The 19,725-nt window shown below is 40.1% G+C and overlaps 1 pseudogene; it reads left to right on the top strand.

Annotated features, from left to right (window-relative positions):
- Positions 1 to 15,185: 15,185 nt before the first annotated feature.
- On the top strand, positions 15,186 to 15,305 carry LOC145391327 (5S ribosomal RNA; annotated as a pseudogene).
- Positions 15,306 to 19,725: the final 4,420 nt, after the last annotated feature.

Consider the following 19,725-nt stretch of genomic DNA (forward strand, 5'->3'; position numbering starts at 1 on the left):
TCCACAGGTACCACATCTCCCCACAGATAGACAACAGAGAGACAGGAGCCACACCCAGAGACAATGCCACGTCTGCAGCAGGTCTAGCATCATCTTTGATGTGTAAAGAGTGTGAGATTCCCTTGTGTCTGGTGTTTTGTGGAGTACCACATACTCTAGACCAATGGAGATGAAAAATCACTCCATGAAACTATAAATGGGAGTGTTTAAGGAACTGTAAATACAGTGGATATGTTTACAAGAGTAAGAACTGAAGTGTCCAGTTATCTAGGTATACAAACTATTGTGTCCTAGGTTTATGCTCATGAACCCAAGACACCCTGCTAGAATTCCCTATTGTCGCCTATCCTGTACAAGATCAGTCATCCCCACTATCCCCAAGACACCTTTACTTTTATCTCCTGAGCGACAGCAAGGGTGAAGAATGGGACCGGAGGTGTGAACAACCCAGATTCTACTTGCAGGAAAAGTAAAAGTAATTTACGCTATTTTGCTGTTACAAATATTTATTTATATTTGTGCCTTTTTTCAGACATACATAAATATTTACCTGTCTTTATTCAAAATCCACTCAAAAAAGAAATTTTATTTTCCTGAGCTAGATTTGACCGCTCGGAGAGGAGGACAGGGGAGGGGAGGGGGGAGAGGAAAAGGGGAGGGGAGGGGAAGTATGAGGAGGGTGGGGAGAGGAGGGGAGGATAATTTTTACTATTTATAATTTCTTGGGGGGGGTTCATGACCATTTAATTTTTTTCTAAGCAATTTAGAATGGTTTATAACATCTATACACACCAAAATATACTGATTTTGGTGATTTTTGTACGTATTTTTGGGGAAGAAAACGGGTGCGGGCAGCATATTTTCTTTCTCACTCGGAACGCAACGGGTAACTATTATCAACTTTGACGGGCCATGGCTTGGTAACTATTGGGTCTAGGTGTGTAAATTCAAGCTCTATAAATCCGGTATGAAACTTTTAACCTTTGATAAAATTTTAAAAAATAGGCCTGTTTTTGCATCCTAGGGGGTAGCTGAGGCTATAGAATTGCGTACCAGAGGGGTAAAAGAGATACAAGATAAGGCAGTGGATGTTAGAGTGGCCCTAATGAATGAGGGCACCATTTGGAAACTCTCAGTACTGTTGTTTGCAGATGATATTGTAATGTTATGCGAAGACAAAGGGGAACTGAAAGGTTTGATGAGTTTAGAAGAGTGTGTAAGAAATGGAATCTATAGGTGAATGCAGAGAAGAGTAAAGTTCTGGTCTTTGAGAGAAATGAAATCACTGGATTTACAGTGAGGTTGGATAATAAAGAAATGGAAAATGTTAGTGCATTTAAGTACTTGTGTAGTGTGATGAGTAAGGATGGAAGTTTGGAAGGTGAAGTGCTGGAAAGCATGCAACAAGGAAGAAAGTTTGCTGATTCTTTGAAAGCAGTGATAAGAATTAGAGAGGTGAGCATGGAAGTAAAAACATCGCTGCATGACAGTACTGATAACAATTCCAATGTATGGAAGTGAAGCTTGAACTTTGTTGGAAGGACAAAAGTCATGAGTGACAGCATTGGAAATGAGTTACATGAGAGGAGCACGTGGAGTTACATGGAGAGGCATAATGACAAATGAAGTGATGGAGCATTGTGGTGTGGATGTGGATGTGACAGAAGTGTTAGGAGAAATACACTGGGGTGGTTTGGCCTTGCAGAGAGGATGGAGAGCGAGAGACTAATGAGGAGAGTGTTTGTGAGGTGGAAGGGGTGGGCCAAGGATGAGATGGAGGGATGGAGTGGAGGGGTATGAGTGAGGGTGGGGGTGTGAGTTGGAAACAGGGCAATGAAATGGGGGGGGACAGGGCAACATGGAGGCGATTTGTTTGTGACCACCCCTTACAGGATTCAGGTACCTGGCAATAGATAGATAGATAGACTTCCTGAGCCCCTTTCCTTCCTCTAGGAATGAACTTGTGACACCAATCACTTCTGGCTCACACCAGCTGCATGAACCACATCCAGCCAACAACCCTGACACAGACAGAGGGCTGGTACTACAATCCCAGACAGATCATCTTTTCATATTAAACAGTCTAGACCAACATACCCATATCCCACACAAAGCCCTCTTCCTCCCATCATCTCCAGACATCACCTTCTGCTCCCCAAACCTCGCCCCTACTACATCATGGAGGGTGGTCAAAACCCTAGGTTCTGATCACCTCCCAATCATCATCACTACCAAAACCAGAATCACCCCAGCTGGCCACAAACACACATACACTAATTATATGACAGCCAACTGGGAGGCACTTGTAAATGAAACAGAACAACATCTCGAAACACTAAACAGTACACCCATCACAAACATCAACACCGCTGTGCACACTTTCAATACAATTATACAAAACGCAGACAAAAGACACATCCCTAGAGGCAACAGAAAGAGACACAACCCCAACTTCACACCAGAAATTCAAGGCCTCATCAGACAGCGGGACACACTGCAACACTCCCCAACACCCCATACACAAGACACCATACAACAAATACAAGAACTCAACACTTAGATAAACAATAAAATATCAGAACAGCAAACACTAAACTGAAATAATTACCTCCAAACACTTGACCACAAAACAAACATCAGCAAACTCTACAAAACACTAAACAGCATCACACTTTCCAACAGCAGCACCACACAATCACACGCTGCCATCACAGCAACAGACACCATACCCCCAAACAAACAACAAGCAAACACTCTCATCAATCACTTTTCACAAGTCAGCCATCGAAACCCCCATCCCGGAGACCGACGTATCATCCGAAGTAAGAGACAGTTCCCCACAGACCCAGACTACGCACCTTTCACTTACAACCAGACGAAGCACATTAACAACCTCAAGCACTCATCTGCCTGTGGACCAGACAACATAAGCAACATTCACCTTAAACACCTAGGACCACAAGGCATACAAGCACTCACCAACATATCAAACTACAGCTACTCACAAAACGTAATACCCAACATTTGGAAGCATGGCAATATCATCACTATCCCTAAACCCAACAAAGACCCCACGTTACCCTCCTCACATCGCCCCATCACACTCCTCTGCACCCCCTCTAAAGTCACTGAACGACTGGTACTACAACTAGTAACACCTCACATTCCCCTAGCCCAGTCACAACATGGCTTTAGGCCACTACACTCCACAAACACCCTTCTTACAGACCTTACACAGAGAGTTTTCGATGGCATGAATTCAGCTAGGCCACCACACAGAACACTCCTAATCACACTAGACATTAGCAAAGCTTTTGATGCCATCCCCCGCCACAACCTCACAAACAAAATACTCAACACAAACATGCACAATAACACAAAAAGATGGCTGGCAAACTACTTAGCAGGCAGATGTGCACACTTAACATTTGCCGGTCAGTCTTCTAACATCAGAAACTTCACAAATGGCATCCTCCAAGGATCTGTTTTGTCCCCTACACTCTTTAACCTATACATGCATGACATACCCACACACCACAGATACACATAGCTTCCTATGCAGATGATATAACACTTACATGTACGCACCAAAATGCAAACACAGCTGCACACATCATTCAACCTTACCTCAACACACTACACGAATGGTTCACCACCAACAGGCTCAAAATAGCCCCAGCCAAATCTATAGTGACTCTTCTCACAAACTGGACAGCAGAACACAGTCACATCCCACACCTCACCATAAACAACACTCCCCTACCACACACACACACACACACACACACACAAAATCCTTGGTGTAACGTACAATACATCAATGTCATTTAAACAACACATCACAAACATTGAAAATAAAATAACACCAAGACTCAATGCTTTGAGGTCACATGCCCATACAACATTCGGACACAACAAAGAAACCACCACCACAGTATACAAACAATACATACGTTCAGTGATGAATTATGCAAGCCCCGCCTGGGCTTCTGACCTGACCAAAACACACTACAACACTCTACAGACCATACACAGCAAGGCCCTAAAAATAATCACAGGCTGCACAGCTACTACACCCACAGACCACCCACATCAAGAAACCAAAGTCCTCAAAGTCAAGGATCACCTAGACATGAGAGGCACCCAGTTTCTTGCTGCAGCCTCCACAAACCAACAACATCCACTACAGTACATGGCAGCACATCCACCCACACCAAGGAACATCAAGACAACACCCAGCACTCGATATCATACACAAATACTGTCATCTCTCCCCCCTCGCCCACCTTAGACCAGCTTCCAGAAGCATATCCACACTCAGGTCACTCGCCGCTCCACTCAGTCACTTAAAGACAACACACAGCTGCATGCACGGCCTCCTGACATCCACCCTTCTGAATTCTATCTTCCTCGTGAGGACAGGGTCCACCTGGCCAGGCTGAGATGTGGGCACCATCCAGCCCTCTTAAGCTACCAGAAGAGGCTGGATGACTCCGTCGCTGATGCCTGTCCAGGATGCAACACAGCACCCCATACTATTAAGCACATTATAGAAGACTGCATTGCACACAATCACCTACGCCAACAACACAACATACACTCTTTGAGCGCTCTGTGGGAAAGCCCGGTCTCAGCCGTGGCCTTCCTAAGGGACTCGGGGCTGTTCAGCCAGACTGCCTAGGGAACAACTACTACTACTACTACCACATCCGGCCATCAGATATCCTTAGCAATCTGAGCACCACACCATGACTAAGGCCATTAACCCCTGCTGTGCTAATTCTTATCAACCTGATTACTTCCCTGAGTCATTGTTTTAGGACTTGTTTTTTTTTTCAACATTAATTCTTTTTCATCAGATCAAGTGTTTCTAAGCTCGAACTCTTTATTGCCCTCATCTTTTTGTAACTTACACCTCTTGAGTGGGTGTGAGGGTGGCGATAAATCACCAGCACCATGGAAGGCAGACGAGCATGAATCCGCCCTTGCTGGGCTACAAACAAGAACTTAACCCTCTCAGGCACAGTCACACAAATTGCGTGACATGCGGTTTGGTAGGAAAAAGCTCAGTCACACGAATTGCGGTCCTAAGCACAAAAATATTCGCCAAAAAAATAAGTTTTGGGGCGGTTTGCGTGAAATTTTGGTGCGTTCTAGTGGGCACGTCTATCTCCCGAGGTAAGGCATTTGCAACACTGTGACTGCTCTGATGAGACAGTGCATAGCAGAAAAATCTCAGTATCTCACGAGCAGCCGGGCTAGAGGGTTGCGTGGCTGTCAGTTGTCCCTTTAAACCTGCCATTTTCCCCCCTCCCACCCGAGGCAGAAGCCATTATTGAAATACTGTATTGTGATTGTACAATGTCTTTTACTATAATGTGAAGTGATTGTGTCTATGGAACATAGATATATTGTTTGTAAAGCATTGGGGCCCATTATGAGCCGTTAGGCCTACAGGCAGGAGTCTGGTTTGTTATACCGGGGTTTCCACTCTCCTTCACCCTCCCCGTAAATGATGAGTAGCTTACCTTTTTATAGAAATGCCAATACTTATATTTGTGAAACATATAGTGCCTGGATTGGTGAAACAACTGACCTACCATAACAGGCATTATATACGCCATATAGAGATATGCAACAGTCGCTAAGGAAACAGGCGCTCACGTACGCCATACAGTCAGGAAGGGAATAAGAGAGGAGGTTGGGATGGAATCATGTGATAGTGTTTTATTGCGTATGGTTTAGTGTGAAACATATGTATAAAATAGTGCAGCGAGTATTCACCAAGAAATATTGCATGCATTGACTGACTTAGCTCAAACCTAGTGCAAGTATCAGAGAAAACATATACGCCAAACAATCACAGACTTCGGTGAAAAGATATTGTACCAGTCTCAGACAGTGCTATACTGCGTATGGTTTAGTGTGAAACATACGTATAAAACAGTGTTGCAAGTGTTCACCGAGAAATATTGCATGCATTGATTGACTTAGCGAAAACACAGCGCAAGTATCAGAGACAAGAAATATGCCACAGCCACATATATATATAGATAGATAGATAGATACATAGATAAATAAATATATATATATATATATATAGATAGATAGATACGTAGATAAATAGATATATATATATATATATATACATATATACAGGTTATCCCTTAATTCACGCGAACTTTTTTCACGCGATTTCGGTTATCCACGAATTTTTCGTACAATAATTAAAACAAAATTATAGTGTTCAAATAAGTCATCATTCATTCATTCATTCATTGCCAGACGCCATGTATCCCAAACGGGGTGGTCAAAGGCTTAGAGTTAATTGTTTTACAGGGAGGGGCACTAATCCTCCACCAACCCCACTTGACACGTAGGGATGCCAACAGCATCTGGTGTTCCCAGGCGGTCACCCATCCAAGTACTAACCAGACCCAACGTTAATTTCAATATACAAGGGAAATAAATAAAATATAAAAAATGCCTACCTGCTGCCCGTGTGCACACATATATGTATGTGTGTGTGTGTGTATGTGTGTGTGGGAGCCTGGGAGGTCGGTCTACCACGCACCACACAGTTAGTTTGAATCCCGGTCAAATCATGCGTGACTCGAGATCGAGAATCGTTATTTGTGGCTTATTTTTCTGCCTTCCAGTGATTGCTTGCCTTGTCTGCCAACATGGGGCCTAAGCGTAGTGCTAGTGATGCATGTGGTAACACACCAAAGCGGGCTGGTAAAGTGGTGTCGCTGACAAAGTTAAAATGTTGGACAAACTTCAGGGTGGAATGTCGGCGACAATAGACGAGTTGTCGGTTCTGGGTAAACATGGCCAGTGCACTCTGCCATGTACTTAAAAACTTACGGTATATGTATCTTTTAATTTATCATTTGCACTGAACAAGACGTGATAACTTTAATTCTTTGCGGCTGGAGGGAAGGAGCCGCCATGCTGGCGATGACGTCAGCATTCACACTGCAGACGACGCTCCAATCCATCACGCAATACTTTACCAGTAACAGAGATGATAGTTGTACCTACATGGCCACCGTAGATCCAAACTACCCCCCAAACTACCCCCTTGGTGTAAATGGATGGTACCTGTTAGGTAAGTAAATTGTGGTGAAATCGACCAGAAGTAGCTAACAGCTCCACCATTCCCAAGTGGTGCTCGTACCTCATGAGGTGGGAAGTGTTAAATGTATGCTGTACAGTATCAGTTGTATGAGTTTATGACGGTATTATACTCATATTTAATATTTGACCTGTTCATTGTTAGTTTTCTGAAGGGAAAAAAAAGTTTCAGTGACTCAACTACAGTACTTCAGGGGAGTGTGACGAAATACCGAATCGGCGGTCATTTACCGTATCAACACCGAATTGGCACTTTTTAGTTGGCAAGTGTTATAGATTTTATCACCATAGAGGTTCATACTCACCTAATTATTCGAAATCTGGTAAAATTTTTGTATTTAATTTTACCTTGTCAAAAATCCGGATTCACAGCGAAAACGAGCTAAAATTAGCGGAAGTGTTTCTCCTTTAGCTGAACAGCTTGCCTTGGCAGACTTCTGCTTTGTATAATTATTAATTTAACATACAAATGCACTTATTTTCACTTTAAATCAGTATCTGTGCAAAACAGAAGTCTGTCAAGGCATGTTGGCGATCTAAAGTAGAAATACCCACTAACCTTAGCCCGTTTTCGCTCTGACTCCTAATATTCTATTAATAATTAAAGCATAGTTTTTTTTTTACTGAATTTCAGATAATTCGGTGTGTATGAACCTATATGGTGAAGAATATAATATTTCCACAACAGTAAAGACTGCATTACAGCACTGGGAACTTCTGACGAGCAGTCAGCCACCACTGTTTTCGTTTATTGTTATTGGTTAGTGTACAGAGGAATAATTTCCCTACTGTGCTTTTGTCGGTGCACTTACACACTGGAACAAAACATTAGCAATTATTTCTCTTGTCACTGGACATTCTTAGAGGTCAGAAATAAGCACAGTGTATCCTGGCTAAACAACAAAGCAGACTATGCTGCCTCAGTGTGAGTAGTGACGTCACGACCAATCACAGGCCGTTTCAGTGTCACGTGATTTTTTGGCTACTTTATCTATTATTTTTTCATGTTTCTGCACATTTTTATTGGAAATAATGGTTGACATAGTTATTTTCTGATTATCTTTTACCCATACAAGTATCTAACTTCAAAAAATTTTGACCGGAAACTCATCTATTCTCCGTCAGGACGATTCCCCATCATTTATTTACATACCAGTTAATTTAGCAAGTACAGTACACTAGTTTTTTACTTATATGAGTTATAAAATCCCCCTGAAAATTAGTTATTAAAGTATTAATTAATCAATAATAAGTATATTAATAGAATGACGGGGAATTGTCCATGTTTTGACAATGAATTGACGATGGTGAATTGTCTCAGAACCGTATGTTTGGGGTGAGTCAACTGTTCATACAATAAAGAAGGAGAACGTAACATACGGGAGACAGTGAGGGATAGTGCACCAGACTGTGCTAAAGTGTCTCCACCTACGCCTGTGAATTGTCTTGGAACCGCATGTTTGGGGTGAATGAGTCAACTGTTCATACAATGAAGAAGGCAGAATGTAGCATACGGGAGGCAGTGAGGGCTAGTGCACCAGACTGCTGAAGTGTCTCCACCTACGCCTGTGCTTGTCAGGTTTCAGTTTTAAATTTCTTACATTTTTGTTGTTTTTAATACTTTATGCTAGTTTATAAGGTGTATGTAGTGCATAAACAGTATTATTCAGATGTAATATACGTACAGACATGCGTAATTATGTGCACACAAGGGCAGAACATATACGCGAATTTACCACATACGCGAACGGTCTGGGAACCTAACCCTCGCGTGAATTAAGGGCTTACCTGTATATACAGTATATACATATATATATAAATAAGTATATATATATATATATATATATATATATATATATACGTATGTCGTGTATTGAATGTTCATGGAGAAATCTATTGTGTGCGCTGCATGTGTTTTAGGCAAATGTATCGCAAGGAGAGGAGAAAATACATCACAGCCACACACACACACACGCATGCACATACACCCACACACACACAAACACACACACACACACACTACATAACTCCTCATCTTTCAACAACCCTTCAATCTCCTGCCAGCATCTCAACACCTCTGGAGGAAGTAAGTTATCCGTATTTTGTTTATTCATATACTGACCTATTTCTATAGTTCAATTTTTTTACACAAATAAGTAATGCTTTTTACATACACACATATGAGATGGAAGAAAGTTCAGCTTCAGTATCAGTACCTAGCAAAAAGACTAGTGGTCATGTCGAGTTATGATATTTTATGTGTATACTTTGAGTAATAAAAAAGAAAATAATAAAATGTAACAAGCAAAAATATGTACGCGTGGGTGAGGCAGGGAAAGAATGTTTTTTATCTCACGTGCAGGTGAGGAGAAGTATTCTACGTTTGTCATCCAATTACTCCAAAACTATTGGATGTACCGATTTCCCATAAGAACCATGCTAAAGAGCAGTAAATTCTATGTATGTTCAATATCAGAATATAAGCCTTTGACAAAAATTTTTTGTAGTAAAAAGGCGGGGAAACGAACTATGTTTTTTCCTCGCTTGAGGTAAAAGTCGAAAGCGCTCTGAGGAATAGTCTCACTTGGTCAGCTAATTACTCGAAAACTATTGGACGTATTGATTTCCTTTAAGAACCATGATAAAGAGCAGTAAATTCTACATATGTTCATTACCAGAATATAAGCCTTTGGGAGCATTTTTTTTGTAGGAAAAGGCGGGGGAATAGACTATGTTTTTTTCCTCGCTTGAGGTAAAAGTCGAAAGCGTCCCGAGGAATAATCTCACTTGGTCGGCCAATTACTCGAAAACTATTGGATGTATCGATTTCCTGTAAGCACCATGATAAAGAGCAGTAAATTCTACATATGTACAAGACATAACAATGTAATATCTATGATAAGAATTCGTTGTTATGTAGGCGGGAATATAGCATATGCTGTGAGCGCATCACGAAAGTGACGCATGGACGTGAGTTCCCAGTTGTTTTTGGCGATTTACTCGAAAACACTGAGGCATATTGAAACCGTCTGGTGCTCATTAGAAAGCTCATGAAATTCTGCATAATATTATGTGATAAAAACATAAGATGTGCGAGAAAAGTTCAGAATGAGAGGTCCTTGAATTTTTTTCAAAAATGGCTTTCAGGTTTTGGCTATTTTCTCGAAAACTACAAATCGTATCACAACCGGACTTGTCTTTTTAAAAAGCTAATGAAATTCTCTATCAAAACGTTTAATAACATTTTCCTGTATGGTGGAAAGCATTTGAATGGTGATGTCAGAATGTGAAAGTGATGTAGCAAAACGTTTATTCACGGCCGCCTAATGTTGTTTTATTCATGTTTTCCTGTTTTTTTTGAGGTGCTTATCATGTAGAACAAACGTTGATCAATAAGATGAGATACGCTCCATGGCAGTATATTGATGTTTGGGGGGCGAAAATAAGGCGAGAATATGTGTTATTTGCCGTGCACAGGCAGCCGGGACAGGCAGCCAGGCAGATAAAATCATGCACCAGAAAACTTACCAAAACTTATTGTGCACGAGAGGGTTAACGGCCGTATGCTTAAAGCTAATGTAGGGCCTTTCCTAAGGGCTCTATATCAATACAGTATGCTAAAAGTTTAAGTAGGGAAAGACTTCCCTCAATATGTAGGGTTGTTCCAACATTTTTTTAAGGGAAGGAATGCTTGGCTTTTGCAAACCCTACATTTAATTATTCGTAACAAAGTAACTCTGTACCTCCAGAACGCATAGAATAATGTAAATAGTTTATGTAAAAAATATTTTAACTTGCTAAAGGTGCAATGCAAACATACACGGGAACTGAACCGTTGGTTATTAAAACACACGGGCTGTACCTTACCGAGTAGTAGGTCAAACCCGGGCCCATCCCTGCCCTGGCGGAGACACGCACAGTCATTTTTATTTTTTTAAAAGTAGTTGACAGTAGGCGAGATCCTAAAATTGACATGTGTAAACCACTTTTATACGTTACTCATGTGATTTAACTGAATATAGAACGTTCAGTCAATGCTAAAGTAATAATATACGTTAATATATGTAACGAGAAAGGTACTGTTCTTCGCTCATAGGCCAAACTATAAAGCGTCGTGCCAGCATTGGATCATCATTGCGTTTTAATCTCAGGCACCGCAAACTGTTTTTCATTTTCTTATATCATTTTTTGTTATATTTCAGCAGCATTCTATTCATAATTCTTGGTAATCGTTAAGGAGACATAGGACCACCTTATTTTGCATTATTTCCTTGCTTTAGCCCTTCATGGAATTCTTCATGTACTCTTGAATTGTGTTTTCAAGTTGGTGTTTTTCGTTTCTTTTAAATATGGTAAAAAGTGCTTTAAAAAGCGATGTTTGTTCATGGACAGCCACTATCTTGCTGTGCATGAAGACCGATGGACGCCATCTTAGAGCGCCATATACGATCGAAATTACCCTTGCAGGCCTAATTAATCAAACCTAACCTAAACTTTCGTAACAACCCAACTTTATTTCTCCTAACATTACCTAACCTATTTGAGACTAACCTAACCAATTTTATGCTAACCCAACCAAACTTATCCTAATCTGCGCGCGAAGACTGACAAACGCCATCTTAGAACGCTATTTTTCAGCGAAATTGCCCTTTATCAGTGCTCATTTACCCAAACCTAACATAAATTTTCGTAATTCAACCCTGCCTTATTTATCCTAACTTGTTTTAAGCTAACCTAACCAGTTTTAAGGTAACCTAACCAAATTTATCCTAACCTAACCTGACCTATCTCCAGCGCTAACTATCATATTTACAACATAAGTATCGATTGAAAAGTTTACTACTATAATAGTATATAAAGTATACGTACAAATAAGTGCTGATATATAAAAAAATGACGGAAAATTATTTTATTTTGGTGCTGATTGACATCGTCTGGATAAGAATAGTCACGGCGATTCCCACGGGACGTACCAACTGGTCATGCAGGGCTACCAACCACCCCCTTTCCCTTAATGTTCTCTTAGCATACCATGTAAAAATTGAGGGCTTGCTTGTGCTTTCCTTAGTGTGTAAAGTAGGGACCAATGTAGGGCCTCTCCATATGTGTTTAAGCATACGGCCGTAAGTACTAAATATGTTGTATTTGGCAACTGCGGTATGGCAGGGCTTGGCAACACCTCTGATGGCGTAGAAAGTCACCATTCCCACAGGAACCACTGATGCTTCCTTGTGCTTGAAATTATGGCGTGGAGACTCATTGCCTCATATGAGGCAGTCAGAGGTGGCCTGTATATCGCCTCATATGAGGTGATGAGCGCAGCAGGGGATGAACTGGTAGGTTTTATAATAAAACCCTCTGTCTGATGACAAGGGATGGATGTAGTGTTACTTATTGCCCTCCTGGTTTACCCATCCCTTATTAATGCTTACTGGCAATCTCCAAACTGAGTTTTTGTAATCAATTTGTAAAGAACAAAGCAGATCCACATCATCTCATGTTGAAAATCAGCATGCACTGAGTGCAAATACTTGGCTACCAACTAATGGGCTAATTTGTCAGTAGTGTTTAGCCAGATTTATTATCGGGTGAAATTTTCACTAACTTGTCAATTACAGGTAACTCGCACGGTACACGATCTCGCGGAACGCGCTCGCAATTATACACGGTAAGGGCTGGGATACATATAAGACAACGTAAGATTAAAAAACCATCATGAAAACTACAAATTAACGCAGGAGAGGCCTTTGAAAGATCAAATCCTCGAACGTCACCGCAGCGCGCGGTTTGTTTTGATTACGTGACGATCTAGGCGGGAAATTATTCAGTGAGTGAGACATTCCCGAGTACAGTAGCACAGTATTTGTAAGTTAAATATTTAGAGTACTGTACTGTTCTGGTAAGTTTATGTGCAACTTAAAGTACTATTAAATAACATTAAAGCAAGAAATAGTCTTATAACCAGTTTACCTGATAGGCGTCAGAATAATGCCTTTTTTATTTGTTCGTTTTTTCCACAGTACTGTACAGTATTTGTAAGTTAAATATTTACTGTTCTCGTATGTACTGTACTTGTAAGCAATTAAATAAAGTTAAATCATTAAATAAAGCCTTGTAACCAGTTAACCCGAATTATATGATTACCCATGATCGGCGTAGGAATATTGCCTTTTTTGTTTGTTCGTTAAACTCTTACTGTACTGCTTTTCTACAGTACTGTATTTGTAAGTTAAATATTTACTGTTCTGGTATGTACTTGTGAGCAATTAAAGCATTAAATAAAGCCTTGTAACCAGTTAACCTGATTTATATGATTACCCATGATCGGCGTCGGAATATTGCCTTTTTTGTTTGTTCGTTAAAGACTTATAATAAGAGAAAAATACATTTTTGTCTTGGTATCTTTACCTATTTGCTCAGGTTTGCTGTAATGGTTTGGATCATTTGATGCAATGCAAATTGTAGAAAACTGTGAAAACTTTCGGGAAGTGAACGAAAATCTGGGACATGAGACTGACCTTGACTTCACCCTCTCATGTGTCATCTGTCAGTTCACCACCTGCTATCGTGATGAGTGGATGTACGATTTTTTCGCTCGTGGCCATGCCTAACCACACATAGTTACAGCCATTATCTCGACCCAGACAGAAAATACAATCTTTTTCCTCCCTTGCAAAACACAAACAACCACCCTGTTTACGAGACAGCAATATATATTGCGAAAATAACAAGGTAAAATGATAGAGAAAGATGAACATGTTATGACGGAAGAAGTACGTTTTCCCCATCTGTAAACGTATTTATTTCTGCTTTGTATCTGTATTCGTAATAATTAGACTTGTTAGTTCTGAAACTGCATTACGATTCTATTATTAGCCATACTCGTGGTGTGGGAGCTGGAAGTTGTGACACAACTTCCTTATTGCTAATCGGACTGACCCTCCACTTTATTCTACCGTGGCAGAGTCTAGCCTTGGAGGACGTGCAGTTTTCTCATTTAGGACTGAAAATTCAACTCTTTCGCTCCCTTTTCCAAGCATGGGCACAACGATAACGTAAAAAATAACACGAAACTACCATAAACATATATCAAAAAGATGAAAATGTATTCATAACATTTTTTTTTTCCAGCCATTCCTAACAGATAATGTACTGAAATCATTCGATATCACAGTACTGCATTTCTAAGTTAAATATGTACTGTTCTGGTATGTACTTGTAAGTTAAAGCACTGGTACCAGTTAACCTGATTTATATGATTACCTATGATCGGCGTCGGAATGTTTCCTTGTGTTTATGTACGGTATTTGTGTGTTGAAATTTTGCTCTGGAGTACTGTATTTGTGAGTTATAACATTAAATAAACCTTCTAACCACTTAAAGTGCTTTCTAGTGATTACCAGTGACAGATAACAGCAAAACAACACATTTGGGGGGTCTAGGGAGCAAAATATGGAGTAGTTTAAATATACGCGATTTCGCACCTAACACGGCACCGTAGGAACGAAACCCACGTGTTCGTGCGAGTTACCTGTATAACCCTGGACTGCCTTTCAGGAAGAAGTATGAAATGGGATTTTTAGCATTCTAAAGACTACACCCTTCCTTCATCATGAATCACAAAGATTTATTTTTTCATCTACTACCTCCCCCTGCACTGTACGTACATACATGTTCTGCAGCAGGGAGGAGTTAACCATGATTCAGTATTGCCAATTACATCTCTAAATTAACCCTTTCAGGTCTCAAATAGGTCCCAAGGTCATGTCTGAGAGATGACATTTTTTTTCTTTTTTAAGTCAAGGTTTGCAGATAAAGAAAAAAATATCATATTCATGCACAAGGAAGTAATACACATCTGCATATAAAATGTTAGAGCTCTACTCACTATACAAGTGCTGTAAAAATGATGGGAAATTGCGTGGCAAGTGGTGTGTGGTAGCATAAGTACTGCCGTCTAGGTGGGTATGTGATTTCTTTGTGCGTAGGCAACATGATTGCATTGTTTGCTTTCATGTTTTTCCATAAAAAACAGTGCGCTAATATATGCACACTGTATATGCCACGTTGAGTACACCGCTTCCCATCCGATCAGCGAAGTTAAGCAACGTTGGGTCTGGTTAGTACTTGGATGGGTGACCGCCTGGGAACACCAGATGCTGTTGGTATCCCTACGTCAAGTGGGGTTGGTGGAGGATTAGTGGCCCTCCCTGTAAAACAATTAACTCTAAGCCCTTGGCCACCCCATTTGGGATAGATGGCGTCTGGCAATGGATGGATGGATGGATCTCTTGTGATTTGTGAATGATTCTTGAGATGTTTTCTTTACAAAAAACAAACTAGAACAGTTACAAGATCCATTTAAAACTATCACTTAATAGTTACTACTGATTATTTTACTTTGCTCTTATTTTGCTTAGTACAGTAAAAGTCCAATATTTCGGCATCCAATTCCCCGGCAAATCTGACATTTCGGCAGTTTTGAGAAATAGTCCCATTTACGAAAATCTCCGATCGTTCGGCAGATTCTCCGATTTTTTTCGTCAGTCTTGAAATTCTCCATGAGGCTCGCCAGCTAGCTACCCGCCTTTACCCGCCTTAGTGAGTGAGATAGTGAAAGTGATGGAACGAGTCTACCACTGCCATGAAGCTCAGAGGCTAGCTCTTTCTCCTATAGCATAAAGAGAGGACAAACATGTAGTGAGTCTAGCATGGGAAAGAGAATCTGTTTCGCCATTCTTCCGCCATTCTTCCGAGTTGTTGCCGTGCTGCTGCCGACTTCTCTTGATTCTTCTGTGTGCTTTGTGAACTTCGTACCGAAATACCTCTGAAATTACTATTCGAGTGTGCTGGGGACTTCTTCCAGCAGTAGCAGACTCCAATCAACCCCTTCTATTGTACATATGTAAATAAGGAACCTACTGTAAGTTTAGGTAAGTGCATGTGAACTTGTAGGCCTACTGTACCATTACATTTCTATACAGTATGTTCACTAATTTCTTTATTTTTCATATTCATGTACAGAGATAGCCCGATTATCCGGGCTATATGGTGTTAAGGGGTGCCTGATTAATCCGAAAGCACGATTAATCCGGCGGAAACACAAGTACTGTACTGTTAGACTGATTTATTTACCGGTAAATGTACACTTAAGTACCAGAAAGACCTTTCCAGTTCAATGTATATTTCTCCAGCTTGTTTCAGTATTTTTCAGACTATATTCAGTTCGGTAAATCATGTTTTCATACTGAAAGATTTCCTCCCTGTTAGTATCGTCACGTTCTAAAGCTGTACCTACGATTGTTTCCAGCACAATGGACGAAACTCATCGTACTCAAATGTGGACTTCGTTTCCCAACTTCCCAACTGAAGATTAGGTTAGGTTACATTATTAGGTGCAGTTAAGCTAGGTTAGGCCAGGTTTAAACACTTAGATTAGAACAGTGTCTTCTGCCATTACGTTAACGAATCAAAGAGTCGTCACACCAGAACAGATAAAAACAGCGGGGAAAGATTTAATAAGAAATGTTTATTTACCAACCCAGAAATAATCAGAAAAATATAACAGACTATCAGGATGAACTGATTTGGTAAGGTGCTTTTACTGCTTACAGCAAAGCGTATGTTTACCCCCCTCAAATACTCAATGTTCGTGAGTTCAGAAATTTGTGTACTCCCGTGGCAGACCTTGAAACCATTTTTTCAAAGTTATAAAGTCAGTTTCTTTTTCTTACAGATGTGAAAAGACTCGTCTGGTACACCTGGCTTTTTCCCCTCCTCCCTAAACCCATCTTGTGATTTGTTATGATTCGTGAAAGAAAATTAGGGGGCATGTTACATTAGAATTTAAACATAAAGTTAGGGTGCATGTTACTTTAGCATTTAAACATATCGGCGAAAACATCTGGGATGAAAGGACCGCCGAGCTGTTTGGGATTGTAGAGTAGGGTCGTATAAACATACCAGTGACCTTGGTTCCCTTCCCATAATTGTTCGCAGTTTTTATGGCTCTCCCTAACTTAACGTTACTGACACTGGTACAGTAAAGCATTGTTCAAGGCTAACAGCCATAAGGGGTTAATGGAATACATTATTGTTTGTATCAATACTCTCTTTCACACATACACGAACGAACAAAAGAATGTGCAATAAATGTACACTTAACTGTAAGAAGCAGAAATAACTGTATGCTCTGTCGGTCCGAAATGTGTTGGGAAGCGACATCGAACAATGAATGTGGAACTGAATGCCACCTTACAAGAACACTTGAGATGAAAGTATTTTTTCTTATTAGTAAACATAATTGTTCCATTTCGTCCCCTATAATTGTGAAACTCTTAAATTTTCGTCCAAGCATACAGCGTAATAACCTTACCAATTCAATTCATATTCTCTAGTTTGTTTTTGTATTTTTCTAGTTTGTTTTCTTATTATCATAACATTCCTTAAGCCTTACCTATGTTTGTTTCCGGCATATTGGAAGAAACTTACTCATAATTAGGGTGCATGTTACATTAGCATTTAAACATATCGGCGAAAACATCTGAGATGAAGTGGCAGGCCGCCTGACTGTTTGAGATGGTAGAGGAGGGTCGTGAAAACATACCAGTGACCTTCGTTCCCTTCCCATAATTGTTCGCAGTTTTTTATAGCTCTCCCTAACCCAACATCCCTGACACCGGTACAGTAAAGCATTGTTCGAGGCTGACAGCTATGATGGGGTTAATGGAATGCATTATTGTTTGTATTAATTCTCTCTTTCACACATACAGTACACTTAAGAACGAACAAAGAGTGAACAGTAAATGTAAGAGGAAGAAATAACAATGCTCTGTTGGTCCGAAATGTGTTGGGAGGCGCGATACCTAACGAAAAATGCAGAACTCAATGCTAACTTACGAGAACACATGAGATGTTTTTTTTTTTTTCTGATTAGCAGACATTCTTGTTTCATTTCGTTCCCTAAAACTAGGAAACCCATTACTTTTCGTCTAAGCATACAGCCTAAAGACCTCACCAATTCACTTCATATTCCTCCAGTTTGTTTTCTGTGTTTTTCTATTTTGAGGGTAGTAAATTACCTTCTCTTGCTGAAAGATTTTTCTCTTTTATCACGTTCTTTAAGCCGTACCTACGATTGCTTCGGGCATAATGGATGAAACTCATCGTACACAAAAGTGGATTTAGTTTCCCAATTTCCCAACTGGAGCCCAGGTTAGGTCAGGTTAGGTTAAATTATTAAGTAGTTAAGCAAGGTTAGGCTACGTCAGGAGTAACAGTTGCCTCACCAAACTCCATCCTACCACCCTTGTGATCGAGTTGTGAGCAGGAGGTGTGGGTGGGGGCAGGGTGAGCAAGACTCTCTCTGGTTTATCCATGCCTCTCTCCCTAGAAACTGGATGCTTCCTGTTTAAACCGGAGCTATCGTACGGATAATTCTATGAATTACTATACCACTGAACCATTGGGTCACGGCCCGGATATACCGAAAGCTGGATAATCCAAGCCTGGATAATCGAGCTTCCACTGTATATACATATACATATTTATATATATATATATTTTATATATATATATATATATATATATATATATATATATATATATATACAGTAATCCCTCATTATACGATGGGGTTCCGTTCCTGAAAACCCCATTGTAAAGCGATCCATCGTATAGCAATCCCATTATAACATGGAGTCAATGGGGATACGTTCCCAGACCTGCCTAAACTCTCACATACACACACCTTAGCACTCACATACATGAAATATCCTTATGTTTAAACATTTAAAGTAACACATTCATAGTGAATAAAGAGAAAAAAACATGAAAACTACAGTATACAGTAGTTCTTACCTTTACTGAAGCAAGCAAGGGTTGTTTATGTGGTTCCTAGACAATTCACCATGAAGTCGACAATTCGCCGTCATAATATGGACAATTCCACGTCAGGACAATTCCCCGTCATTCTAGAAATATACTTATTACTGATTAAGTGATACTTTAATAACTAATTTTCAGGGGGATCTATCAATGTCTATTTTCATTCAATAGCGTTGGCTTTGGATATCATTTATAAGTTGCACTTTTAGACAATATTTAACTTGTTTCTACCTTGCTGTAGTTGACTTTGAATTATGTTCTAGCATCACCCATAGCTGTTTTCATTAATTTCCATTGGTACTACAACGTCCTGGGTATATTTTAAAACGACTTTGAAGTGGTACAAGTACAGTACTAAAAAACTAGTGTACTTGCTAAATAAACTGATATGAAAATAAACGACGGGGAATCATCCTGACGACGAAAAGTCTCGATAGCGAATTGTCTTGTTATTGTTGTGATGGCATATTGACTTGATGGCGAATTGTCCCGAAACATTTATATAGACGTAATTTGATGATTATTCGTATAATTCCAAAGTATGTCGATCGTTCACTTAAGGTCATTAGGCATTTATATAAATGCCAAATCTCATATGTAGCCTTATGCTAAGATGAAGGAACAATCGTAAATCACCCGATTCACGTTTCAATATATTACAGTAATCACTCCAATATCCGGATCAATAGAGCCATCAGTAGG

Source organism: Coenobita brevimanus, chromosome 17, assembly GCF_032717465.1.
Source record: "Coenobita brevimanus isolate Jiangsu-jjx chromosome 17, ASM3271746v2, whole genome shotgun sequence".
NCBI lineage: Eukaryota > Metazoa > Arthropoda > Malacostraca > Decapoda > Coenobitidae > Coenobita > Coenobita brevimanus.